At 42.2% G+C, this 26,390-nt stretch overlaps 15 non-coding genes across 15 annotated transcripts; all 15 read right to left on the reverse strand.

Annotated features, from left to right (window-relative positions):
• Nucleotides 1-6,040: 6,040 nt before the first annotated feature.
• Nucleotides 6,041-6,129, reverse strand: trnay-gua (transfer RNA tyrosine (anticodon GUA)). The gene is given in 2 exon segments: nucleotides 6,041-6,076; nucleotides 6,093-6,129. It is a non-coding gene; the product is annotated as a tRNA-Tyr (tRNA).
• Nucleotides 6,130-7,417: 1,288 nt separating this feature from the next.
• Nucleotides 7,418-7,506, reverse strand: trnay-gua (transfer RNA tyrosine (anticodon GUA)). Its single transcript is given in 2 exon segments — nucleotides 7,418-7,453; nucleotides 7,470-7,506. It is a non-coding gene; the product is annotated as a tRNA-Tyr (tRNA).
• Nucleotides 7,507-8,102: 596 nt separating this feature from the next.
• trnay-gua (transfer RNA tyrosine (anticodon GUA)) lies at nucleotides 8,103-8,191 on the reverse strand. Its single transcript is given in 2 exon segments — nucleotides 8,103-8,138; nucleotides 8,155-8,191. It is a non-coding gene; the product is annotated as a tRNA-Tyr (tRNA).
• Nucleotides 8,192-9,478: 1,287 nt separating this feature from the next.
• trnay-gua (transfer RNA tyrosine (anticodon GUA)) lies at nucleotides 9,479-9,567 on the reverse strand. Its single transcript is given in 2 exon segments — nucleotides 9,479-9,514; nucleotides 9,531-9,567. It is a non-coding gene; the product is annotated as a tRNA-Tyr (tRNA).
• Nucleotides 9,568-10,170: 603 nt separating this feature from the next.
• Nucleotides 10,171-10,259, reverse strand: trnay-gua (transfer RNA tyrosine (anticodon GUA)). The gene is given in 2 exon segments: nucleotides 10,171-10,206; nucleotides 10,223-10,259. It is a non-coding gene; the product is annotated as a tRNA-Tyr (tRNA).
• A 1,983-nt stretch (nucleotides 10,260-12,242) lies between these two features.
• trnay-gua (transfer RNA tyrosine (anticodon GUA)) lies at nucleotides 12,243-12,331 on the reverse strand. The gene is given in 2 exon segments: nucleotides 12,243-12,278; nucleotides 12,295-12,331. It is a non-coding gene; the product is annotated as a tRNA-Tyr (tRNA).
• A 3,356-nt stretch (nucleotides 12,332-15,687) lies between these two features.
• Nucleotides 15,688-15,776, reverse strand: trnay-gua (transfer RNA tyrosine (anticodon GUA)). Its single transcript is given in 2 exon segments — nucleotides 15,688-15,723; nucleotides 15,740-15,776. It is a non-coding gene; the product is annotated as a tRNA-Tyr (tRNA).
• A 1,978-nt stretch (nucleotides 15,777-17,754) lies between these two features.
• On the reverse strand, nucleotides 17,755-17,843 carry trnay-gua (transfer RNA tyrosine (anticodon GUA)). The gene is given in 2 exon segments: nucleotides 17,755-17,790; nucleotides 17,807-17,843. It is a non-coding gene; the product is annotated as a tRNA-Tyr (tRNA).
• A 1,104-nt stretch (nucleotides 17,844-18,947) lies between these two features.
• Nucleotides 18,948-19,019, reverse strand: trnah-gug (transfer RNA histidin (anticodon GUG)). The gene has a single exon. It is a non-coding gene; the product is annotated as a tRNA-His (tRNA).
• A 110-nt stretch (nucleotides 19,020-19,129) lies between these two features.
• trnay-gua (transfer RNA tyrosine (anticodon GUA)) lies at nucleotides 19,130-19,218 on the reverse strand. The gene is given in 2 exon segments: nucleotides 19,130-19,165; nucleotides 19,182-19,218. It is a non-coding gene; the product is annotated as a tRNA-Tyr (tRNA).
• A 2,670-nt stretch (nucleotides 19,219-21,888) lies between these two features.
• Nucleotides 21,889-21,977, reverse strand: trnay-gua (transfer RNA tyrosine (anticodon GUA)). Its single transcript is given in 2 exon segments — nucleotides 21,889-21,924; nucleotides 21,941-21,977. It is a non-coding gene; the product is annotated as a tRNA-Tyr (tRNA).
• A 2,670-nt stretch (nucleotides 21,978-24,647) lies between these two features.
• Nucleotides 24,648-24,736, reverse strand: trnay-gua (transfer RNA tyrosine (anticodon GUA)). The gene is given in 2 exon segments: nucleotides 24,648-24,683; nucleotides 24,700-24,736. It is a non-coding gene; the product is annotated as a tRNA-Tyr (tRNA).
• A 421-nt stretch (nucleotides 24,737-25,157) lies between these two features.
• On the reverse strand, nucleotides 25,158-25,229 carry trnah-gug (transfer RNA histidin (anticodon GUG)). Its single transcript has one exon. It is a non-coding gene; the product is annotated as a tRNA-His (tRNA).
• A 110-nt stretch (nucleotides 25,230-25,339) lies between these two features.
• Nucleotides 25,340-25,428, reverse strand: trnay-gua (transfer RNA tyrosine (anticodon GUA)). The gene is given in 2 exon segments: nucleotides 25,340-25,375; nucleotides 25,392-25,428. It is a non-coding gene; the product is annotated as a tRNA-Tyr (tRNA).
• A 421-nt stretch (nucleotides 25,429-25,849) lies between these two features.
• Nucleotides 25,850-25,921, reverse strand: trnah-gug (transfer RNA histidin (anticodon GUG)). Its single transcript has one exon. It is a non-coding gene; the product is annotated as a tRNA-His (tRNA).
• Between the last annotated feature and the right edge of the window lie 469 nt (nucleotides 25,922-26,390).

Genomic DNA, 26,390 nt, shown 5'->3' on the forward strand with positions numbered 1-26,390 from the left:
ATTAAAATTAATATTCCGAATTAATACGTAGCATGGTTTCTCTTTCATAAAAGAGCATAAATCCATAACGCTACATTTAATGGCGAGCGTATCCAGTCTTCTATATCTGCGATATGTCTGCTTTCTTACATCTAAAAGCTACAAACAACGCTTTTCTCTGTGTTTCACTTTGATGTCTTATTTTGAAATTAACCGGAAATTGTTCCGCTGAAGTCACTCTTCCGGGAGGCGTCCTGGTGGAAACTTTACCGGGAAGATCTCCGATCTCAAATTGACCGCAAATTACAGACCTAACTTTGATTTATCCCATCTTCGCCTTCGGAGCGAACGTGTGAGTTGTGCTTTTGACTAAATTCTGTCCATTTTGACGCGCCGCCGCGTCTCTAGTCTAACCTCAGGGCGGAAAGCTACGTTTCCGCTCTGACCATTGCTGGGTGAGCTACCGTGAGCAGCTTATCCTCAGTTCCTAAAATTATCACTAAATTCTCCGAACCTCAGAACCGAGACTAAATTCTCGGACACCTTTCGTCTCAGTGTGTTGACACTGTGGGCGAGCTATTGTGGAAAATATCTCCATTGCATGGGCGACTTATAGAAACAATCTGAACGGAATGCCCGTAGGCACCTACTGTTGCTTGATTGCACGGTAAACGTCGTAAGCCGGGTTATGGCCGTCACGCGTTACTGCATTCAGATTGCGTACGCTTTTTAAAGTCCGTATTACAAGCGGGGCGAGATGCCTACTTGTTAATCGGGAAAGTTTAAGTCTGGTCGCTACAGACAAAGAACGCTAGACCTGGCCGGAGAGCTAAGCTAGCACCACAGTTAGACAAAAAGGGAACGCGTCCCGTTAGATTGTCATACCATTTCTGACACAGTTAGTCTGTGTCCTCACAAAACCCGCATTGGCGGTGGTTCTTGTAAATCGCTACGGTGTGTAGAATCTACATTTTGCTACGTTTGTCCGTCTGATAACATCTCGGCAGCGTAGGGTTTATTATTTTTTTATTTTTATTTTGGACCGGTGGACGGGTCGGCTTTCACAGCCTCCGTTGCTCGGTTCCGTGCCTTTTTCTTCCATCTTGTGAAGTTGTGTGTATTCATTTCTCTATCAACAATTCCTTGTTTTACCCTGTGTCATAAAGTTAAGTAGGCTACGGACAGTCCTTGTTTGTGTGAGACATATTAAGGAATCTGCCCGGAGTTTTACGTCGGCTCAGAACGTAAAAACGCGAGTTGCTCTGAACTTAATGGGAGATGGACGAGACACGACAAAATCTTTCTTGCACTGTTACACCTGGTGTAAGGTTCTCTGACGTTCTGCTTCCGGAACATGCCAAGACGCAGGAAATCCACCGGCCGAGCATCGCTGGTCCCTCCGCCCGCCCGAACAGGCCCGTTTTAGGCGGGTGCCGCCGGTCGGGAGCAGTGGGGACTAGTGGCTGCGGTTCGGTGCCAGCTGCACTGGGTCGGAGGTGGTTCTGGTCTGCAATTCATGACGTGAATTCATGCAACATGCTGTTTACAGTCATAACGCTTTTTCTTTACTTTTATTTCTTCCAGGGGGTCAAAAACCCACCATCAACATCAAGGTTTGAAATAAACAACACTTTCTCTGCTGCTTTTAAGCTGAATAAATCTCTTGAGCCTATGGTTAACCTCTCTGACAAACAGGTTGTGCTTAACCCTTTGTTTCCTAATGCTTCTCCTCTGTCATCCATGTTAAAGGCTGAACATCTCTCCAGCATGGGTGTGAAATCTTCAGGCTGTGACCCACCGCTTCAGTCAGAGGTCTGTTTTACTCGTCAGTCCGCCTCATGCACAAACCAGCTTCTTTATCGGGGCGTGATGGAAAAGTCAGCCGCTGTGAAACACTTGTGGTCTCCGGACGGAGCTACCATGCCATTTAAGGGGTTTGTGCCCGGACATCTTGATCTTTATGTGAATGACCTTGTCACTTTTCAGTTTGTGACCTCTGCTAATACGGTGGCCAATTCCTTTCTCCTTTCACAGGGGTGTGACTTAGTCTCGGGCCTCTGTGCTCTCTTTCCTGTGATTTCTCTTACAGGTGACCACGACGACACAGAAAACCCTGCGGTTTCCAGCAGTCCTGTGGTCAGTGGCGATATTAAAGGTGGCTCGGTGGTTGCTGCGCACACCTCTCTCACGGGCTCGGGAAGGCCACCCGGCCCGGGAGGTGTAGGTGCGTGCAGTGATGCTATGCTCGGGGCCCCTCCTGACAAAGGGGGGGTGCTGAGTGGCTCTGAGTTTTCCGTTGCGGACTTCAACCGGTTCGGGGGAACGCCTCCTCCGAGCGGGCGGGTCATTGCAGAAATCGACACTGACCTTCCACCAATTCAGCTGACAACATTGACCTCCGACCCGGAGTTAGGTGCTGCACCTTCTACGGGGCGGAGTTCTAGTCAGTCTGTAAATACTCTGGTTAAACCGGGTTTTTCTGATTCAGTGTGGGAACCTCCATCATTCTTGGGAATAAAGTATTCTTGGCTTCAGTTTTTAGGACAGACCATGTTCCTAAAGCTAGTGTCATGTCTGTATCTGATTCTAAACATGGCAAGGTTTGCTTTGACACCCGTGATACAACCATCCTTGGATCACTCCTTTTCAGAACCTCCAAGTCCAACACCTCCAGGTCTTTGGACATCTGAACACCTACTCTTTCAGCACGATCCAGGTGACACTGTGCATCTTCTTGGTAATAGGGCTTTTAAGAGCTTAAGAACTGTTTGTTATGCTTCTCCTGTCTCACAGACATGGCATAGGTTTGAGCAACAAAAGGGGGGTGGAGAGCCTCCTCCTGCTTTGCGAGCATCATTTTCGCATTTCCAGTTCACTACTATTTCTGATCACAACAAAGTCGCCTCCGTAAAGCTGCAACACAACTTTGAGCAGGTAAAATCAGGTTCTGATCTAACAGCTAAACCATCAGCTTCGCTCCAGTTCCAAACGGAACCCTCAGGTAAATTCAAACAAGTTTCCCTGTGGGTTCGTAACACAAGATACAAACAGTTTGATAACCAAATCGCTTATGAGCCTGCTCCCACAGATACGTCCAAACTCGTGTCTCTGTGGGTCCGCAATACCAGATTCAAAACTCTATTCTGACCGGATTCTTTTCCACTGACTGGTGGACCGTTACAAATTCTCTCGTTTGTGGGATGAATTTTTAACAAATGTGATATCCTTTGAGTTTTTTTTCAGGTTACCTGCCTCCAGCCAGGGTCCTGTTACTAACTCACATTTTTAGGGATTACTAACCTACTGATTTACATTTTTAGAGCTGATTTACATCTCTATCTTTTTGTTAGTGCTTTGTGTAGCATGGTTATATTTGATTACAAATTTAATTTTATTTTGTTACTATTTCCCTTAAAGGGCCACAAGCCAATTTGCCCTTCATTTTCATGATTATTTCTTTTATATATATGCCTTTAATTAGTGCAGCCTGCTGAGTTTCACATATCAGTTAGGATTTACTTTCTTTTATTTGTGTTTTCTCTGCATCACGTTTTTACATGACATGTAGAACAGGGTGCAGAACATTTCTTCTTTAGATAATTCACAGAAGGCATCCACATTTTCCAAGAGGCACCCATAGATAGGTTTTGATTGATTTCTTTGTTTTGCATCAAATGCTATCTGTCGTGTGGGCTGTCTCACTTTGTCTCCTTCTCCGAGCTCGTATGGACTACATTCCATCAGAGGGGTCGTCTTCACCATCCTTCAACTGGTTTCCTGTCGCATGGGGCTTCGGTCGTGGTTCGAGATGGGTCGGGGTCTGCGCCGGACTTCGCCTGGACTACGCCTGGGGAATACATCACCTGCCCAGCTCCGTGTGACACACGAGCTGCTTATCCTTTGAATACCTTTGCATTATTGCTGATGAAAATTAACTGCTATTGAAATAGCTCTGCTTTCAAGATTCCCTAAGTGGATTACTTTACAATGATTGCAACAGTTTTGGCCTTAATCATCTGATCAGGATAGACTCCCTTCTACACGAGACCTGTGGTGACGCTTCATCGTTCCTGCCTTCATCTGGGATGTCTACCTTCACGAGTACATCACGTTATGGTGGTTGTGACGTCAGGTGGCCTCTGCTTGACCTCCATGTCGTCACAAAAAGGGGGGGAATGTAACGTGAGGAAATATGGGTTTTCTGTCACAATGGTGGTGTTGGACGCAGCTGGGTCATAGCTGGGTCGCTGAGAACTTTCACCCACAGATTAAGACCTGAACGCCAGCGAGTCTGGGAGGAAACCATAACATCTGCCACCTGCAGTCTACCAGAAGATGTGTTTACATGAGTTGTACCCAGACCAAGTCAAAACATAAAGTTTAAACTTCTTTTTCTTGATTTTAATGTTAAAATAACCATTATCATTTTGCTCATTATAAATGTGTTTAATCAAATGAATGACTAGTATGCTTTGGGGTAATTATAATGGATTAATGAATCCACACTTAAGTAGATAATGTTGAATGTGTGGTACTGACCTTCACACTCAAGCACACAAACATTCACACACACCCACACACATCTGCCCACAGTAAACTCCAGACACATTTGATGATGCACATTTTTTGCTTTGAGAAGAGAGGTTTTTGGTAAGTTTTCAGTTTTATGATTTAGTTCGGGTTGGACAACGGGAGAGAACAGACCTGAAAATCAAAGGGGGGGCAGAGCCTGTTGGCTCGTTCTTCCCCCCTTTCACGCTGTTTCTGCCAAGCCAGGCAGAATAGCTGAATCGCGACTTCTAACGAAGACTCATTACCGAGTCTTTTGATTTCTGAGTGAATTAACTTAAGAAAGCGCATCGATAAAACGCTCTACCATCCACGTGTACCGAGGGCAACTCTGGACCGGTTCCGTTCGACACCTACGTCTCCTGTCAGCCGCCGGTGTCATCTGGATGAACCACAACATCCTCCACGGCCCGGATCCGAAAGAGGGTCCACAAGAGTTCGGTGAGACAGAGCACGGTTTTAGCGTTTGATGCAGTTCTCTGATAAGACCTAAGTTTATCCAAACCATCACTTCACTCAGACACCTGTTTCTTCCTGAAGCAAAATCAGACTCACACACGCATTCATGTCACAACATTCTCAATCTTCATAAATTCACCAGAAGGTCTATTTGAGCAAGAACAGCATATAAACTGTTAAAAGATTGTCCCACAAAGTTGCCAATGTGATTGTTATTTCCTGTTTGTCAATTTTCAAAATCATTAGTTTAATTTGAAGAATTAAAACTTTTAATCCTTCAAACTTGTTTCCTCATTGAACTGAAACACAGACACTCAGATATTATCGGCAGTTTATGGATGAAAACAACCTTTGAGTCTTCTGAACAATATAAAATTTGGTTATTGATTTATTAAAATTAATATTCCGAATTAATACGTAGCATGGTTTCTCTTTCATAAAAGAGCATAAATCCATAACGCTACAATTGTGATCTTGAATGAAACGTTTAATTTTTTCTATTTGATCTTGTTCCAAACATAGATGCCTAAGGATTTTGGGTGAACGTTCAAAGTACATTTCCCCATCTCTACACACAAGAGGTTCTCATCTTCTGACTAGAAATATGGCCAACCTTTCTATTGTTGCTGTCAACTCACTGGGCATTGGAGTTGTTTTTTCCCCCAAAAGAAGTTAGACAAATCACCAAACACTTGAGGTTTCAGTAGTTGCTAAAAAACTCTATTCCAACAGCTTGTTCCTGTTTTATGACTTCTTTTGAGCTTTTGCATAGCTGTCTTTGTTTTTCTTGTCATCTTAGCAAAGTTTCCTCTGAAAGAAACAACATTTAAGACGGAATGTAAAGGAACATTTGCCGTGACCCGGATTCGAACCGGGGTTGCTGCGGCCACAACGCAGAGTACTAACCACTAAACGATCACGGCACGTTTCCTCAGCTCCATCTGTAAGCTGTGGTGATCATCTGTGACCACACCATTGTAAAGATGTCGACTTGAAAAGTGCGAGAGCTCATGAAGAAGCTATATCAACATTTTCCTTCGAGCCGGATTTGAACCAGCGACCTAAGGATGTCTTTTGAGCTGCCTCTACAGTCCTCCGTTCTACCAACTGAGCTATCGAAGGGTGGTCAATGATGGAAGCAATTAGTACTTTGTGCATTGTGTTTTTTAGTGCAACGTTTAATTTTTTTCTATTTGATCTTGTTCCAAACATAGATGCCTAAGTATTTTGGGTGAACGTTCAAAGTAAATTTCCCCATCTCTACACACAAGAGGATCTCATCTTCTGACTAGAAATATGGCCAACCTTTCTATTGTTGCTGTCAACTCACTGGGCATTGGAGTTGTTTTTTCCCCCAAAAGAAGTTAGATAAATGACCAACTACTTGAGGTTTCAGTAGTTGCTAAACAACTCTATTCCAACAGCTTGTTCCTGTTTTATGACTTCTTTTGAGCTTTTGCATAGCTGTCTTTGTTTTTCTTGTCATCTTAGCAAAGTTTCCTCTGAAAGAAACAACATTTAAGATGGAATGTAAAGGAACATTTACCGTGACCCAGAATCGAACCGGGGTTGCTGCGGCCACAACGCTGAGTACTAACCACTATTCGATCACAGCACGTTTCCTCAGCTCCATCTGTGATGATCAGCTGCAACCACACAATTGTAAAGATATCGACTTGAAAAGTGCGAGAGCTCATCAAAAAACTACATCAAGATTTTCCTTCGAGCCGGATTTGAACCAGCGACCTAAGGATGTCTTTTGAGCTGCCTCTACAGTCCTCCTCTCAACCAACTGAGCTATCGAAGGGTGGTCAAGGCTGGAAGCAATTAGTACTTTGTGCATTGTGTTTTTTAGTGCAACGTTTAATTTTTTTCTATTTGATCTTGTTCCAAACATAGATGCCTAAGTATTTTGGGTGAACGTTCAAAGTACATTTCCCCATCTCTACACACAAGAGGATCTCATCTTCTGACTAGAAATATGGCCAACCTTTCTATTGTTGCTGTCATCTCACTGGGCATTGGAGTTGTTTTTTCCCCCAAAAGAAGTTAGACAAATCACCAATTACTTGAGGTTTCAGTAGTTGCTAAACAACTCTATTCCAACAGCTTGTTCCTGTTTTATGACTTCTTTTGAGCTTTTGCATAGCTGTCTTTGTTTTTCTTGTCATCTTAGCAAAGTTTCCTCTGAAAGAAACGACATTTAAGACGGAATGTAAAGGAACATTTGTCGTGACCCGGATTCGAACCGGGGTTGCTGTGGCCACAACGCAGAGTACTAACCACTATATGATCACGGCACGTTTCCTCAGCTCCATCTGTAAGCTGTGGTGATCAGCTGTGACCACACCATTGTAAAGATGTCGACTTGAAAAGTGCTAGAGCTCATGAAGAAGCTTTATCAACATTTTCCTTCGAGCCAGATTTGAACCAGCGACCTAAGGATGTCTTTTGAGCTGCCTCTACAGTCCTCCGCTCTACCAACTGAGCTATCGAAGGGTGGTCAATGCTGGAAGCAATTAGTACTTTGTGCATTGTGTTTTTTAGTGCAACGTTTAATTTTTTTCTATTTGATCTTGTTCCAAACATAGATGCCTAAGTATTTTGGGTGAACGTTCAAAGTACATTTCCCCATCTCTACACACAAGAGGATCTCATCTTCTGACTAGAAATATGGCCAACCTTTCTATTGTTGCTGTCAACTCACTGGGCATTGGAGTTGTTTTTTCCCCCAAAAGATGTTAGAAAAATGACCAACTACTTGAGGTTTCAGTAGTTGCTAAACAACTCTATTCCAACAGCTTGTTCCTGTTTTATGACTTCTTTTGAGCTTTTGCATAGCTGTCTTTGTTTTTCTTGTCATCTTAGCAAAGTTTCCTCTGAAAGAAACGACATTTAAGACGGAATGTAAAGGAACATTTACCGTGACCCAGAATCGAACCGGGGTTGCTGTGGCCACAGCGCTGAGTACTCACCACTATACGATCACAGTACGTTTCCTCAGCTCCATCTGTGATGATCAGCTGCAACCACACAATTGTAAAGATATCGACTTGAAAAGTGCGAGAGCTCATCAAAAAACTACATCAACATTTTCCTTCGAGCCGGATTTGAACCAGCGACCTAAGGAAGTCTTTTGAGCTGCCTCTACAGTCCTCCGCTCTACCAACTGAGCTATCGAAGGGCGGGCAATGTTAGAAGCAGTTAGTACTTTGTGCATTGTGATCTTGAATGCAACGTTTAATTTTTTCTATTTGATCTTGTTCCAAACATAGATGCCTAAGTATTTTGGGTGAACGTTCAAAGTACATTTCCCCATCTCTACACACAAGAGGATCTCATCTTCTGACTAGAAATATGGCCAACCTTTCTATTGTTGCTGTCAACTCACTGGGCATTGGAGTTGTTTTTTCCCCCAAAAGAAGTTAGATAAATGACCAACTACTTGAGGTTTCAGTAGTTGCTAAACAACTCTATTCCAACAGCTTGTTCCTGTTTTATGACTTCTTTTGAGCTTTTGCATAGCTGTCTTTGTTTTTCTTGTCATCTTAGCAAAGTTTCCTCTGAAAGAAACGACATTTAAGACGGAATGTAAAGGAACATTTACCGTGACCCAGAATCGAACCGGGGTTGCTGCGGCCACAACGCTGAGTACTAACCACTATTCGATCACGGCACGTTTCCTCAGCTCCATCTGTGATGATCAGCTGCAACCACACAATTGTAAAGATATCGACTTGAAAAGTGCGAGAGCTCATCAAAAAACTACATCAAGATTTTCCTTCGAGCCGGATTTGAAACAGCAACCTAAGGATGTCTTTTGAGCTGCCTCTACAGTCCTCCTCTCAACCAACTGAGCTATCGAAGGGTGGTCAATGCTGGAAGCAATTAGTACTTTGTGCATTGTGTTTTTTAGTGCAACGTTTAATTTTTTTCTATTTGATCTTGTTCCAAACATAGATGCCTAAGTATTTTGGGTGAACGTTCAAAGTACATTTCCCCATCTCTACACACAAGAGGATCTCATCTTCTGACTAGAAATATGGCCAACCTTTCTATTGTTGCTGTCAACTCATTGGGCATTGGAGTTGTTTTTTCCCCCAAAAGAAGTTAGACAAATCACCAATTACTTGAGGTTTCAGTAGTTGCTAAACAACTCTATTCCAACAGCTTGTTCCTGTTTTATGACTTCTTTTGAGCTTTTGCAAAGCTGTCTTTGTTTTTCTTGTCATCTTAGCAAAGTTTCCTCGGAAAGAAACGACATTTAAGACGGAATGTAAAGGAACATTTGTCGTGATCCGGATTCGAACCGGGGTTGCTGCGGCCACAACGCAGAGTACTAACCACTATATGATCACGGCACGTTTCCTCAGCTCCATCTGTAAGCTGTGGTGATCAGCTGTGACCACACCATTGTAAAGATGTCGACTTGAAAAGTGCTAGAGCTCATGAAGAAGCTTTATCAACATTTTCCTTCGAGCCAGATTTGAACCAGCGACCTAAGGATGTCTTTCGAGCTTCCTCTACAGTCCTCCGCTCTACCAACTGAGCTATCGAAGGGTGGTCAATGCTGGAAGCAATTAGTACTTTGTGCATTGTGTTTTTTAGTGCAACGTTTAATTTTTTTCTATTTGATCTTGTTCCAAACATAGATGCCTAAGTATTTTGGGTGAACGTTCAAAGTACATTTCCCCATCTCTACACACAAGAGGATCTCATCTTCTGACTAGAAATATGGCCAACCTTTCTATTGTTGCTGTCAACTCACTGGGCATTGGAGTTGTTTTTTCCCCCAAAAGAAGTTAGACAAATGACCAACTACTTGAGGTTTCAGTAGTTGCTAAACAACTCTATTCCAACAGCTTGTTCCTGTTTTATGACTTCTTTTGAGCTTTTGCATAGCTGTCTTTGTTTTTCTTGTCGTCTTAGCAAAGTTTCCTCTGAAAGAAACGACATTTAAGACGGAATGTAAAGGAACATTTACCGTGACCCAGAATCGAACCGGGGTTGCTGCGGCCACAACGCAGAGTACTAACCACTATACGATCACGGCACGTTTCCTCAGCTCCATCTGTAAGCTGTGGTGATCAGCTGTGACCACACCATTGTAAAGATGTCGACTTGAAAAGTGCGAGAGCTCATGAAGAAGCTTTATCAACATTTTCCTTCGAGCCAGATTTGAACCAGCGACCTAAGGATGTCTTTTGAGCTGCCTCTACAGTCCTCCGCTCTACCAACTGAGCTATCGAAGGGTGGTCAATGCTGGAAGCAATTAGTACTTTGTGCATTGTGTTTTTTAGTGCAACGTTTAATTTTTTTCTATTTGATCTTGTTCCAAACATAGATGCCTAAGTATTTTGGGTGAACGTTCAAAGTACATTTCCCCATCTCTACACACAAGAGGATCTCATCTTCTGACTAGAAATATGGCCAACCTTTCTATTGTTGCTGTCAACTCACTGGGCATTGGAGTTGTTTTTTCCCCCAAAAGAAGTTAGACAAATCACCAATTACTTGAGGTTTCAGTAGTTGCTAAACAACTCTATTCCAACAGCTTGTTCCTGTTTTATGACTTCTTTTGAGCTTTTGCATAGCTGTCTTTGTTTTTTTTTTTTGTCATCTTAGCAAAGTTTCTTCGGAAAGAAACGTTATTTAAGACAGACTGTAAAGGAACATTTGCCGTGACCCAGATTCGAACCGGGGTTGCTGCGGCCACAACGCAGATTACTAACCACTATACGATCACGGCAGGTTTCCTCAGCTCCATCTGTAAGCTGTGGTGATCAGCTGTGACCACACCATTGTAAAGATGTCGACTTGAAAAGTTCGAGAGCTCATGAAGAAGCTTTATCAATATTTTCCTTCAGGCCGGATTTGAACCAGGGACCTAAGGATGTCTTTTGAGCTGCCTCTACAGTCCTCCGCTCTACCAACTGAGCTATCGAAGGGCGGGCAATGTCAGAAGCACTTAGTACTTTGTGCATTGTGATCTTGAATGCAACGTTTAATTTTTTCTATTTGATCTTGTTCCAAACATAGATGCCTAAGTATTTTGGGTGAACGTTCAAAGTACATTTCCCCATCTCTACACACAAGAGGATCTCATCTTCTGACTAGAAATATGGCCAACCTTTCTATTGTTGCTGTCAACTCACTGGGCATTGGAGTTGTTTTTTCCCCCAAAAGAAGTTAGACAAATCACCAAATACTTGAGGTTTCAGTAGTTGCTAAAAAATTCTATTCCAACAGCCTGTTCCTGTTTTATGACTTCTTTTGAGCTTTTGCATAGCTGTCTTTGTTTTTCTTGTCATCTTAGCAAAGTTTCCTCTGAAAGAAACAACATTTAAGACGGAATGTAAAGGAACATTTGCCGTGACCCGGATTTGAACCGGGGTTGCTGCGGCCACAACGCAGAGTACTAACCACTAAACGATCACGGCACGTTTCCTCAGCTCCATCTGAAAGCTGTGGTGATCAGCTGTGACCACACCATTGTAAAGATGTCGACTTGAAAAGTGCTAGAGCTCATGAAGAAGCTTTATTAACATTTTCCTTCGAGCCAGATTTGAACCAGCGACCTAAGGATGTCTTTTGAGCTGCCTCTACAGTCCTCCGCTCTACCAACTGAGCTGACGAAGGGTGGTCAATGCTGGAAGCAATTAGTACTTTGTGCATTGTGTTTTTTAGTGCAACGTTTAATTTTTTTCTATTTGATCTTGTTCCAAACATAGATGCCTAAGTATTTTGGTTGAACGTTCAAAGTACATTTCCCCATCTCTACACATAAGAGTATCTCATCTTCTGACTAGAAATATGGCCAACCTTTCTATTGTTGCTGTCAACTCACTGGGCATTGGAGTTGTTTTTTCCCCCAAAAGAAGTTAGACAAATGACCAACTACTTGAGGTTTCAGTAGTTGCTAAACAACTCTATTCCAACAGCTTGTTCCTGTTTTATGACTTCTTTTGAGCTTTTGCATAGCTGTCTTTGTTTTTCTTGTCATCTTAGTAAAGTTTCCTCTGAAAGAAACGACATTTAAGACGGAATGTAAAGGAACATTTACCGTGACCCTGAATCGAACCGGGGTTGCTGCGGCCACAGCGCTGAGTACTCACCATTATACGATCACGGTACGTTTCCTCAGCTCCATCTGTGATGATCAGCTGCAACCACACAATTGTAAAGATATCGACTTGAAAAGTGCGAGAGCTCATCAAAAAACTACATCAACATTTTCCTTCGAGCCGGATTTGAACCAGCGACCTAAGGAAGTCTTTTGAGCTGCCTCTACAGTCCTCCGCTCTACCAACTGAGCTATCGAAGGGCGGGCAATGTCAGAAGCACTTAGTACTTTGTGCATTGTGATCTTGAATGCAACGTTTAATTTTTTCTATGTGATCTTGTTCCAAACATAGATGCCTAAGTATTTTGGGTGAACGTTCAAAGTACATTTCCCCATCTCTACACACAAGAGGATCTCATCTTCTGACTAGAAATATGGCCAACCTTTCTATTGTTGCTGTCAACTCACTGGGCATTGGAGTTGTTTTTTCCCCCAAAAGAAGTTAGATAAATGACCAACTACTTGAGGTTTCAGTAGTTGCTAAACAACTCTATTCCAACAGCTTGTTCCTGTTTTATGACTTCTTTTGAGCTTTTGCATAGCTGTCTTTGTTTTTCTTGTCATCTTAGCAAAGTTTCCTCTGAAAGAAACGACATTTAAGACGGAATGTAAAGGAACATTTACCGTGACCCAGAATCGAACCGGGGTTGCTGCGGACACAACGCTGAGTACTAACCACTATTCGATCACGGCACGTTTCCTCAGCTCCATCTGTGATGATCTGCTGCAACCACACAATTGTAAAGATATCGACTTGAAAAGTGCGAGAGCTCATCAAAAAACTACATCAAGATTTTCCTTCGAGCCGGATTTGAACCAGCGACCTAAGGATGTCTTTTGAGCTGCCTCTACAGTCCTCCTCTCAACCAACTGAGCTATCGAAGGGTGGTCAATGCTGGAAGCAATTAGTACTTTGTGCATTGTGTTTTTTAGTGCAATGTTTAATTTTTTTCTATTTGATCTTGTTCCAAACATAGATGCGTAAGTATATTGGGTGAACGTTCAAAGTACATTTCCCCATCTCTACACACAAGAGGATCTCATCTTCTGACTAGAAATATGGCCAACCTTTCTATTGTTGCTGTCAACTCACTGGGCATTGGAGTTGTTTTTTCCCCCAAAAGAAGTTAGACAAATCACCAATTACTTGAGGTTTCAGTAGTTGCTAAACAACTCTATTCCAACAGCTTGTTCCTGTTTTATGACTTCTTTTGAGCTTTTGCATAGCTGTCTTTGTTTTTCTTGTCATCTTAGCAAAGTTTCCTCTGAAAGAAACGACATTTAAGACGGAATGTAAAGGAACATTTGTCGTGACCCGGATTCGAACCGGGGTTGCTGCGGCCACAACGCAGAGTACTAACCACTATATGATCACAGAACGTTTCCTCAGCTCCATCTGTAAGCTGTGGTGATCAGCTGTGACCACACCATTGTAAAGATGTCAACTTGAAAAGTGCTAGAGCTGATGAAGAAGCTTTATCAACATTTTCCTTCGAGCCAGATTTGAACCAGTGACCTAAGGATGTCTTTTGAGCTGCCTCTACAGTCCTCCCCTCTACCAACTGAGCTATCGAAGGGTGGTCAATGCTGGAAGCAATTAGTACTTTGTGCATTGTGTTTTCTAGTGAAACGTTTAATTTTTTTCTATTTGATCTTGTTCCAAACATAGATGCCTAAGTATTTTGGGTGAACGTTCAAAGTACATTTCCCCATCTCTACACACAAGAGGATCTCATCTTCTGACTAGAAATATGGCCAACCTTTCTATTGTTGCTGTCAACTCACTGGGCATTGGAGTTGTTTTTTCCCCCAAAAGAAGTTAGACAAATGACCAACTACTTGAGGTTTCAGTAGTTGCTAAACAACTCTATTCCAACAGCTTGTTCCTGTTTTATGACTTCTTTTGAGCTTTTGCATAGCTGTCTTTGTTTTTCTTGTCATCTTAGCAAAATTTCCTCTGAAAGAAACGACATTTAAGACAGAATGTAAAGGAACATTTGTCGTGACCCGGGTTCGAACCGGGGTTGCTGCGGCCACAACGCAGAGTACTAACCACTATATGATCACGGAACGTTTCCTCAGCTCCATCTGTAAGCTGTGGTGATCAGCTGTGACCACACCATTGTAAAGATGTCAACTTGAAAAGTGCTAGAGCTGATGAAGAAGCTTTATCAACATTTTCCTTCGAGCCAGATTTGAACCAGTGACCTAAGGATGTCTTTTGAGCTGCCTCTACAGTCCTCCGCTCTACCAACTGAGCTATCGAAGGGCGGGCAATGTCAGAAGCACTTAGTACTTTGTGCATTGTGATCTTGAATGCAACGTTTAATTTTTTCTATTTGATCTTGTTCCAAACATAGATGCCTAAGTATTTTGGGTGAACGTTCAAAGTACATTTCCCCATCTCTACACACAAGAGGATCTCATCTTCTGACTAGAAATATGGCCAACCTTTCTATTGTTGCTGTCAACTCACTGGGCATTGGAGTTGTTTTTTCCCCCAAAAGAAGTTAGACAAATCACCAAATACTTGAGGTTTCAGTAGTTGCTAAAAAATTCTATTCCAACAGCTTGTTCCTGTTTTATGACTTCTTTTGAGCTTTTGCATAGCTGTCTTTGTTTTTCTTGTCATCTTAGCAAAGTTTCCTCTGAAAGAAACAACATTTAAGACGGAATGTAAAGGAACATTTGCCGTGACCCGGATTCGAACCGGGGTTGCTGCGGCCACAACGCAGAGTACTAACCACTAAACGATCACGGCACGTTTCCTCAGCTCCATCTGAAAGCTGTGGTGATCAGCTGTGACCACACCATTGTAAAGATGTCGACTTGAAAAGTGCTAGAGCTCATGAAGAAGCTTTATTAACATTTTCCTTCGAGCCAGATTTGAACCAGCGACCTAAGGATGTCTTTTGAGCTGCCTCTACAGTCCTCCGCTCTACCAACTGAGCTGACGAAGGGTGGTCAATGCTGGAAGCAATTAGTACTTTGTGCATTGTGTTTTTTAGTGCAACGTTTAATTTTTTTCCTATTTGATCTTGTTCCAAACATAGATGCCTAAGTATTTTGGTTGAACGTTCAAAGTACATTTCCCCATCTCTACACATAAGAGTATCTCATCTTCTGACTAGAAATATGGCCAACCTTTCTATTGTTGCTGTCAACTCACTGGGCATTGGAGTTGTTTTTTCCCCCAAAAGAAGTTAGACAAATGACCAACTACTTGAGGTTTCAGTAGTTGCTAAACAACTCTATTCCAACAGCTTGTTCCTGTTTTATGACTTCTTTTGAGCTTTTGCATAGCTGTCTTTGTTTTTCTTGTCATCTTAGTAAAGTTTCCTCTGAAAGAAACGACATTTAAGACGGAATGTAAAGGAACATTTACCGTGACCCTGAATCGAACCGGGGTTGCTGCGGCCACAGCGCTGAGTACTCACCATTATACGATCACGGTACGTTTCCTCAGCTCCATCTGTGATGATCAGCTGCAACCACACAATTGTAAAGATATCGACTTGAAAAGTGCGAGAGCTCATCAAAAAACTACATCAACATTTTCCTTCGAGCCGGATTTGAACCAGCGACCTAAGGAAGTCTTTTGAGCTGCCTCTACAGTCCTCCGCTCTACCAACTGAGCTATCGAAGGGCGGGCAATGTCAGAAGCACTTAGTACTTTGTGCATTGTGATCTTGAATGCAACGTTTACTTTTTTCTATTTGATCTTGTTCCAAACATAGATGCCTAAGTATTTTGGGTGAACGTTCAAAGTACATTTCCCCATCTCTACACACAAGAGGATCTCATCTTCTGACTAGAAATATGGCCAACCTTTCTATTGTTGCTGTCAACTCACTGGGCATTGGAGTTGTTTTTTCCCCCAAAAGAAGTTAGATAAATGACCAACTACTTGAGGTTTCAGTAGTTGCTAAACAACTCTATTCCAACAGCTTGTTCCTGTTTTATGACTTCTTTTGAGCTTTTGCATAGCTGTCTTTGTTTTTCTTGTCATCTTAGCAAAGTTTCCTCTGAAAGAAACGACATTAAGACGGAATGTAAAGGAACATTTACCGTGACCCAGAATCGAACCGGGGTTGCTGCGGCCACAACGCAGAGTACTAACCACTATATGATCACGGAACGTTTCCTCAGCTCCATCTGTAAGCTGTGGTGATCAGCTGTGACCACACCATTGTAAAGATGTCAACTTGAAAAGTGCTAGAGCTGATGAAGAAGCTTTATCAACATTTTCCTTCGAGCCAGATTTGAACCAGTGACCTAAGGATGTCTTTTGAGCTGCCTCTACAGTCCTCCGCTCTACCAACTGAGCTATCGAAGGGCGGGCAATGTCAGAAGCACTTAGTACTTTGTGCATTGTGATCTTGAATGCAACGTTTAATTTTTTCTATTTGATCTTGTTCCAAACATAGATGCCTAAGTATTTTGGGTGAACGTTCAAAGTACATTTCCCCATCTCTACACACAAGAGGATCTCATCTTCTGACTAGAAATATGGCCAACCTTTCTATTGTTGCTGTCAACTCACTGGGCATTGGAGTTGTTTTTTCCCCCAAAAGAAGTTAGACAAATCACCAAATACTTGAGGTTTCAGTAGTTGCTAAAAAATTCTATTCCAACAGCTTGTTCCTGTTTTATGACTTCTTTTGAGCTTTTGCATAGCTGTCTTTGTTTTTCTTGTCATCTTAGCAAAGTTTCCTCTGAAAGAAACAACATTTAAGACGGAATGTAAAGGAACATTTGCCGTGACCCGGATTCGAACCGGGGTTGCTGCGGCCACAACGCAGAGTACTAACCACTAAACGATCACGGCACGTTTCCTCAGCTCCATCTGAAAGCTGTGGTGATCAGCTGTGACCACACCATTGTAAAGATGTCGACTTGAAAAGTGCTAGAGCTCATGAAGAAGCTTTATTAACATTTTCCTTCGAGCCAGATTTGAACCAGCGACCTAAGGATGTCTTTTGAGCTGCCTCTACAGTCCTCCGCTCTACCAACTGAGCTGACGAAGGGTGGTCAATGCTGGAAGCAATTAGTACTTTGTGCATTGTGTTTTTTAGTGCAACGTTTAATTTTTTTCCTATTTGATCTTGTTCCAAACATAGATGCCTAAGTATTTTGGTTGAACGTTCAAAGTACATTTCCCCATCTCTACACATAAGAGTATCTCATCTTCTGACTAGAAATATGGCCAACCTTTCTATTGTTGCTGTCAACTCACTGGGCATTGGAGTTGTTTTTTCCCCCAAAAGAAGTTAGACAAATGACCAACTACTTGAGGTTTCAGTAGTTGCTAAACAACTCTATTCCAACAGCTTGTTCCTGTTTTATGACTTCTTTTGAGCTTTTGCATAGCTGTCTTTGTTTTTCTTGTCATCTTAGTAAAGTTTCCTCTGAAAGAAACGACATTTAAGACGGAATGTAAAGGAACATTTACCGTGACCCTGAATCGAACCGGGGTTGCTGCGGCCACAGCGCTGAGTACTCACCATTATACGATCACGGTACGTTTCCTCAGCTCCATCTGTGATGATCAGCTGCAACCACACAATTGTAAAGATATCGACTTGAAAAGTGCGAGAGCTCATCAAAAAACTACATCAACATTTTCCTTCGAGCCGGATTTGAACCAGCGACCTAAGGAAGTCTTTTGAGCTGCCTCTACAGTCCTCCGCTCTACCAACTGAGCTATCGAAGGGCGGGCAATGTCAGAAGCACTTAGTACTTTGTGCATTGTGATCTTGAATGCAACGTTTACTTTTTTCTATTTGATCTTGTTCCAAACATAGATGCCTAAGTATTTTGGGTGAACGTTCAAAGTACATTTCCCCATCTCTACACACAAGAGGATCTCATCTTCTGACTAGAAATATGGCCAACCTTTCTATTGTTGCTGTCAACTCACTGGGCATTGGAGTTGTTTTTTCCCCCAAAAGAAGTTAGATAAATGACCAACTACTTGAGGTTTCAGTAGTTGCTAAACAACTCTATTCCAACAGCTTGTTCCTGTTTTATGACTTCTTTTGAGCTTTTGCATAGCTGTCTTTGTTTTTCTTGTCATCTTAGCAAAGTTTCCTCTGAAAGAAACGACATTAAGACGGAATGTAAAGGAACATTTACCGTGACCCAGAATCGAACCGGGGTTGCTGCGGACACAACGCTGAGTACTAACCACTATTCGATCACGGCACGTTTCCTCAGCTCCATCTGTGATGATCTGCTGCAACCACACAATTGTAAAGATATCGACTTGAAAAGTGCGAGAGCTCATCAAAAAACTACATCAAGATTTTCCTTCGAGCCGGATTTGAACCAGCGACCTAAGGATGTCTTTTGAGCTGCCTCTACAGTCCTCCTCTCAACCAACTGAGCTATCGAAGGGTGGTCAATGCTGGAAGCAATTACTACTTTGTGCATTGTGTTTTTTAGTGCAACGTTTAATTTTTTTCTATTTGATCTTGTTCCAAACATAGATGCCTAAGTATTTTGGGTGAACGTTCAAAGTACATTTCCCCATCTCTACACACAAGAGGATCTCATCTTCTGACTAGAAATATGGCCAACCTTTCTATTGTTGCTGTCAACTCACTGGGCATTGGAGTTGTTTTTTCCCCCAAAAGAAGTTAGACAAATCACCAATTACTTAAGGTTTCAGTAGTTGCTAAACAACTCTATTCCAACAGCTTGTTCCTGTTTTATGACTTCTTTTGAGCTTTTGCATAGCTGTCTTTATTTTTCTTGTCATCTTAGCAAAGTTTCCTCTGAAAGAAACGACATTTAAGACGGAATGTAAAGGAACATTTGCCGTGACCCGGATTCGAACCGGGGTTGCTGCGGCCACAACGCAGAGTACTAACCACTATACGATCACGGCACGTTTCCTCAGCTCCATCTGTAAGCTGTGGTGATCAGCTCTGACCACACCATTGTAAAGATGTCGACTTGAAAAGTGCTAGAGCTCATGAAGAAGCTTTATCAACATTTTCCTTCGAGCTGGATTTGAACCAGCGACCTAAGGATGTCTTTTGAGCTGCCTCTACAGACCTCCGCTCTACCAACTGAGCTATCGAAGGGTGGTCAATGCTGGAAGCAATTAGTACTTTGTGCATTGTGTTTTTTAGTGCAACGTTTAATTTTTTTCTATTTGATCTTGTTCCAAACATAGATGCCTAAGTATTTTGTTTGAACGTTCAAAGTACATTTCCCCATCTCTACACACAAGAGGATCTCATCTTCTGACTAAAAATATGGCCAACCTTTCTATTGTTGCTGTCAACTCACTGGGCATTGGAGTTGTTTTTTCCCCCAAAAGAAGTTAGACAAATCACCAATTACTTGAGGTTTCAGTAGTTGCTAAACAACTCTATTCCAACAGCTTGTTCCTGTTTTATGACCTCTTTTGAGCTTTTGCATAGCTGTCTTTGTTTTTCTTGTCATCTTAGCAAAGTTTCCTCGGAAAGAAACGACATTTAAGACGGAATGTAAAGGAACATTTGCCGTGACCCGGATTCGAACCGGGGTTGCTGCGGCCACAATGCAGAGTACTAACCACTATACGATCACGGCACGTTTCCTCAGCTCCATCTGTAAGCTGTGGTGATCAGCTGTGACCACACCATTGTAAAGATGTCGACTTTAAAAGTGCTAGAGCTCATGAAGAAGCTTTATCAACATTTTCCTTTGAGCCGGATTTGAACCAGCGACCTAAGGATGTCTTTTGAGCTGCCTCTACAGTCCTCCGCTCTACCAACTGAGCTATCGATGGGTGGGCAATGTCAGAAGCACTTAGTACTTTGCGCATTGTGATCTTGAGTGCAACGTTTAATTTTTTCTATTTGATCTTGTTCCAAACATAGATGCCTAAGTATTTTGGGTGAACGTTCAAAGTACATTTCCCCATCTCTACACACAAGAGGATCTCATCTTCTGACTAGAAATATGGCCAACCTTTCTATTGTTGCTGTCAACTCACTGGGCATTGGAGTTATTTTTTCCCCCAAAAGAAGTTAGACAAATCACCAATTACTTGAGGTTTCAGTAGTTGCTAAACAACTCTATTCCAACTGCTTGTTCCTGTTTTATGACTTCTTTTGAGCTTTTGCATAGCTGTCTTTGTTTTTCTTGTCATCTTAGCAAAGTTTCCTCGGAAAGTAACGTAATTTAAGACGGAATGTAAAGGAACATTTGCCGTGACCCGGATTCGAACCGGGGTTGCTGCGGCCACAACGCTGAGTACTAACCACTATACGATCACGGCACGTTTCCTCAGCTCCATCTGTAAGCTGTGGTGATCTGCTGTGACCACACCATTGTAAAGATGTCTATTTGAAAAGTGCGAGAGCTCATGAAGAAGCTTTATCAACATTTTCCTTCGAGCCGGATTAGAACAAGCGACTAAAGGATGTCTTTTGAGCTGCCTCTACAGTCCTCCGCTCTACCAACTGAGCTATCGAAGGGTGGTGCATGCTGGAAGCAATTAGTACTTTGTGCATTGTGTTTTTTATTGCAACGTTTAATTTTTTCTATTTGATCTTGTTCCAAACATAGATGCCTAAGTATTTTGGGTGAACGTTCAAAGTACATTTCCCCATCTCTACACACAAGAGGATCTCATCTTCTGACTAGAAATATGGCCAACCTTTCTATTGTTGCTGTCAACTCACTGGGCATTGGAGTTGTTTTTTCCCCCAAAAGAAGTTAGACAAATCACCAATTACTTGAGGTTTCAGTAGTTGCTAAAAAACTCTATTCCAACAGCTTGTTCCTGTTTTATGACTTCTTTTGAGCTTTTGCATAGCTGTCTTTGTTTTTCTTGTCATCTTAGCAAAGTTTCCTCTGAAAGAAACAACATTTAAGACGGAATGTAAAGGAACATTTGCCGTGACCCGGATGCGAACCGGGGTTGCTGCGGCCACAACGCAGAGTACTAACCACTAAACGATCACGGCACGTTTCCTCAGCTCCATCTGTAAGCTGTGGTGATCATCTGTGACCACACCATTGTAAAGATGTCGACTTGAAAAGTGCAAGAGCTCATGAAGAAGCTTTATCAACATTTTCCTTCGAGCCAGATTTGAACCAGCGACCTAAGGATGTCTTTTGAGCTGCCTCTACAGTCCTCTGCTCTACCAACTGAGCTATCGAAGGGTGGTCAATGCTGGAAGCAATTAGTACTTTGTGCATTGTGTTTTTTAGTGCAACGTTAAATTTTTTTTCTATTTGATCTTGTTCCAAACATAGATGCCTAAGTATTTTGGGTGAACGTTCAAAGTACATTTCCCCATCTCTACACACAAGAGGATCTCATCTTCTGACTAGAAATATGGCCAACCTTTCTATTGTTGCTGTCAACTCACTGGGCATTGGAGTTGTTTTTTCCCCCAAAAGAAGTTAGATAAATGACCAACTACTTGAGGTTTCAGTAGTTGCTAAACAACTCTATTCCAACAGCTTGTTCCTGTTTTATGACTTCTTTTGATCTTTTGCATAGCTGTCTTGTTTTTCTTGTCATCTTAGCAAAGTTTCCTCTGAAAGAAACGACATTTAAGACGGAATGTAAAGGAACAATTACCGTGACCCAGGATCGAACCGGGGTTGCTGCGGCCACAACGCTGAGTACTAACCACTCTTCGATCACGGCACGTTTCCTCAGCTCCATCTGTGATGATCAGCTGCAACCACACAATTGTAAAGATATCGACTTGAAAAGTGCGAGAGCTCATCAAAAAACTACATCAACATTTTCCTTCGAGCCGGATTTGAACCAGCGACCTAAGGATGTCTTTTGAGCTGCCTCTACAGTCCTCCGCTCTACCAACTGAGCTATCGAAGGGTGGTCAATGCTGGAAGCAATTAGTACTTTGTGCATTGTGTTTTTTAGTGCAACATTTAATTTTTTTCTATTTGATCTTGTTCCAAACATAGATGCCTAAGTATTTTGGGTGAACGTTCAAAGTACATTTCCCCATCTCTACACACAAGAGGATCTCATCTTCTGACTAGAAATATGGCCAACCTTTCTATTGTTGCTGTCAACTCACTGGGCATTGGAGTTGTTTTTTCCCCCAAAAGAAGTTAGACAAATGACCAACTACTTGAGGTTTCAGTAGTTGCTTAACAACTCTATTCCAACAGCTTGTTCCTGTTTTATGACCTCTTTTGAGCTTTTGCATAGCTGTCTTTGTTTTTCTTGTCATCTTAGCAAAGTTTCCTCGGAAAGAAACGACATTTAAGACGGAATGTAAAGGAACATTTGCCGTGACCCGGATTCGAACCGGGGTTGCTGCGGCCACAATGCAGAGTACTAACCACTATACGATCACGGCACGTTTCCTCAGCTCCATCTGTAAGCTGTGGTGATCAGCTGTGACCACACCATTGTAAAGATGTCGACTTTAAAAGTGCTAGAGCTCATGAAGAAGCTTTATCAACATTTTCCTTTGAGCCGGATTTGAACCAGCGACCTAAGGATGTCTTTTGAGCTGCCTCTACAGTCCTCCGCTCTACCAACTGAGCTATCGATGGGTGGGCAATGTCAGAAGCACTTAGTACTTTGCGCATTGTGATCTTGAGTGCAACGTTTAATTTTTTCTATTTGATCTTGTTCCAAACATAGATGCCTAAGTATTTTGGGTGAACGTTCAAAGTACATTTCCCCATCTCTACACACAAGAGGATCTCATCTTCTGACTAGAAATATGGCCAACCTTTCTATTGTTGCTGTCAACTCACTGGGCATTGGAGTTATTTTTTCCCCCAAAAGAAGTTAGACAAATCACCAATTACTTGAGGTTTCAGTAGTTGCTAAACAACTCTATTCCAACTGCTTGTTCCTGTTTTATGACTTCTTTTGAGCTTTTGCATAGCTGTCTTTGTTTTTCTTGTCATCTTAGCAAAGTTTCCTCGGAAAGTAACGTAATTTAAGACGGAATGTAAAGGAACATTTGCCGTGACCCGGATTCGAACCGGGGTTGCTGCGGCCACAACGCTGAGTACTAACCACTATACGATCACGGCACGTTTCCTCAGCTCCATCTGTAAGCTGTGGTGATCTGCTGTGACCACACCATTGTAAAGATGTCTATTTGAAAAGTGCGAGAGCTCATGAAGAAGCTTTATCAACATTTTCCTTCGAGCCGGATTAGAACAAGCGACTAAAGGATGTCTTTTGAGCTGCCTCTACAGTCCTCCGCTCTACCAACTGAGCTATCGAAGGGTGGTGCATGCTGGAAGCAATTAGTACTTTGTGCATTGTGTTTTTTATTGCAACGTTTAATTTTTTCTATTTGATCTTGTTCCAAACATAGATGCCTAAGTATTTTGGGTGAACGTTCAAAGTACATTTCCCCATCTCTACACACAAGAGGATCTCATCTTCTGACTAGAAATATGGCCAACCTTTCTATTGTTGCTGTCAACTCACTGGGCATTGGAGTTGTTTTTTCCCCCAAAAGAAGTTAGACAAATCACCAATTACTTGAGGTTTCAGTAGTTGCTAAAAAACTCTATTCCAACAGCTTGTTCCTGTTTTATGACTTCTTTTGAGCTTTTGCATAGCTGTCTTTGTTTTTCTTGTCATCTTAGCAAAGTTTCCTCTGAAAGAAACAACATTTAAGACGGAATGTAAAGGAACATTTGCCGTGACCCGGATGCGAACCGGGGTTGCTGCGGCCACAACGCAGAGTACTAACCACTAAACGATCACGGCACGTTTCCTCAGCTCCATCTGTAAGCTGTGGTGATCATCTGTGACCACACCATTGTAAAGATGTCGACTTGAAAAGTGCAAGAGCTCATGAAGAAGCTTTATCAACATTTTCCTTCGAGCCAGATTTGAACCAGCGACCTAAGGATGTCTTTTGAGCTGCCTCTACAGTCCTCTGCTCTACCAACTGAGCTATCGAAGGGTGGTCAATGCTGGAAGCAATTAGTACTTTGTGCATTGTGTTTTTTAGTGCAACGTTAAATTTTTTTTCTATTTGATCTTGTTCCAAACATAGATGCCTAAGTATTTTGGGTGAACGTTCAAAGTACATTTCCCCATCTCTACACACAAGAGGATCTCATCTTCTGACTAGAAATATGGCCAACCTTTCTATTGTTGCTGTCAACTCACTGGGCATTGGAGTTGTTTTTTCCCCCAAAAGAAGTTAGATAAATGACCAACTACTTGAGGTTTCAGTAGTTGCTAAACAACTCTATTCCAACAGCTTGTTCCTGTTTTATGACTTCTTTTGATCTTTTGCATAGCTGTCTTGTTTTTCTTGTCATCTTAGCAAAGTTTCCTCTGAAAGAAACGACATTTAAGACGGAATGTAAAGGAACAATTACCGTGACCCAGGATCGAACCGGGGTTGCTGCGGCCACAACGCTGAGTACTAACCACTCTTCGATCACGGCACGTTTCCTCAGCTCCATCTGTGATGATCAGCTGCAACCACACAATTGTAAAGATATCGACTTGAAAAGTGCGAGAGCTCATCAAAAAACTACATCAACATTTTCCTTCGAGCCGGATTTGAACCAGCGACCTAAGGATGTCTTTTGAGCTGCCTCTACAGTCCTCCGCTCTACCAACTGAGCTATCGAAGGGTGGTCAATGCTGGAAGCAATTAGTACTTTGTGCATTGTGTTTTTTAGTGCAACATTTAATTTTTTTCTATTTGATCTTGTTCCAAACATAGATGCCTAAGTATTTTGGGTGAACGTTCAAAGTACATTTCCCCATCTCTACACACAAGAGGATCTCATCTTCTGACTAGAAATATGGCCAACCTTTCTATTGTTGCTGTCAACTCACTGGGCATTGGAGTTGTTTTTTCCCCCAAAAGAAGTTAGACAAATGACCAACTACTTGAGGTTTCAGTAGTTGCTTAACAACTCTATTCCAACAGCTTGTTCCTGTTTTATGACTTCTTTTGAGCTTTTGCATAGCTGTCTTTGTTTTTCTTGTCATCTTAGCAAAGTTTCTTCGGAAAGAAACGTTATTTAAGACAGACTGTAAAGGAACATTTGCCGTGACCCGGATTCGAACCGGGGTTGCTGCGGCCACAACGCAGAGTACTAACCACTGTACGATCACGGCACGTTTCCTCAGCTCCATCTGTAAGCTGTGGTGATCAGCTGTGACCACACCATTGTAAAGATGTCGACTTGAAAAGTGCGAGAGCTCAAGAAGAAGCTTTATCAACATTTTCCTTCAAGCCGGATTTGAACCAGCGACCTAAGGATGTCTTTTGAGCTGCCTCTACAGTCCTCCGCTCTACCAACTGAGCTATCGAAGGGTGGTCAATGCTGGAAGCAATTAGTACTTTGTGCATTGTGTTTTTTAGTGCAACGTTTAATTTTTTTCTATTTGATCTTGTTCCAAACATAGATGCCTAATATATTTTGGGTGAACGTTCAAAGTACATTTCCCCATCTCTACACACAAGAGGATCTCATCTTCTGACTAGAAATATGGCCAACCTTTCTATTGTTGCTGTCAACTCACTGGGCATTGGAGTTGTTTTTCCCCCAAAAGAAGTTAGACAAATCACCAATTACTTGAGGTTTCAGTAGTTGCTAAACAACTCTATTCCAACAGCTTGTTCCTGTTTTATGACTTCTTTTGAGCTTTTGCATAGCTGTCTTTGTTTTTTTTGTCATCTTAGCAAAGTTTCTTCGGAAAGAAACGTTATTTAAGACAGACTGTAAAGGAACATTTGCCGTGACCCGGATTCGAACCGGGGTTGCTGCGGCCACAACGCAGAGTACTAACCACTGTACGATCACGGCACGTTTCCTCAGCTCCATCTGTAAGCTGTGGTGATCAGCTGTGACCACACCATTGTAAAGATGTCGACTTGAAAAGTTCGAGAGCTCATGAAGAAGCTTTATCAACATTTTCCTTTAGGCCGGATTTGATCCAGCGACCTAAGGATGTCTTTTGAGCTGCCTCTACAGTCCTCCGCTCTACCAACTGAGCTATCAAAGGGTGGTCAATGCTGGAAGCAATTAGTACTTTGTGCATTGTGTTTTTTAGTGCAACGTTTAATTTTTTTCTATTTGATCTTGTTCCAAACATAGATGCCTAAGTATTTTGGGTGAACGTTCAAAGTACATTTCCCCATCTCTACACACAAGAGGATCTCATCTTCTGACTAGAAATATGGCCAACCTTTCTATTGTTGCTGTCAACTCACTGGGCATTGGAGTTGTTTTTTCCCCCCAAAAGAAGTTAGATAAATGACCAACTACTTGAGGT

Source organism: Nothobranchius furzeri, chromosome 10, assembly GCF_043380555.1.
Source record: "Nothobranchius furzeri strain GRZ-AD chromosome 10, NfurGRZ-RIMD1, whole genome shotgun sequence".
Lineage (NCBI taxonomy): Eukaryota > Metazoa > Chordata > Actinopteri > Cyprinodontiformes > Nothobranchiidae > Nothobranchius > Nothobranchius furzeri.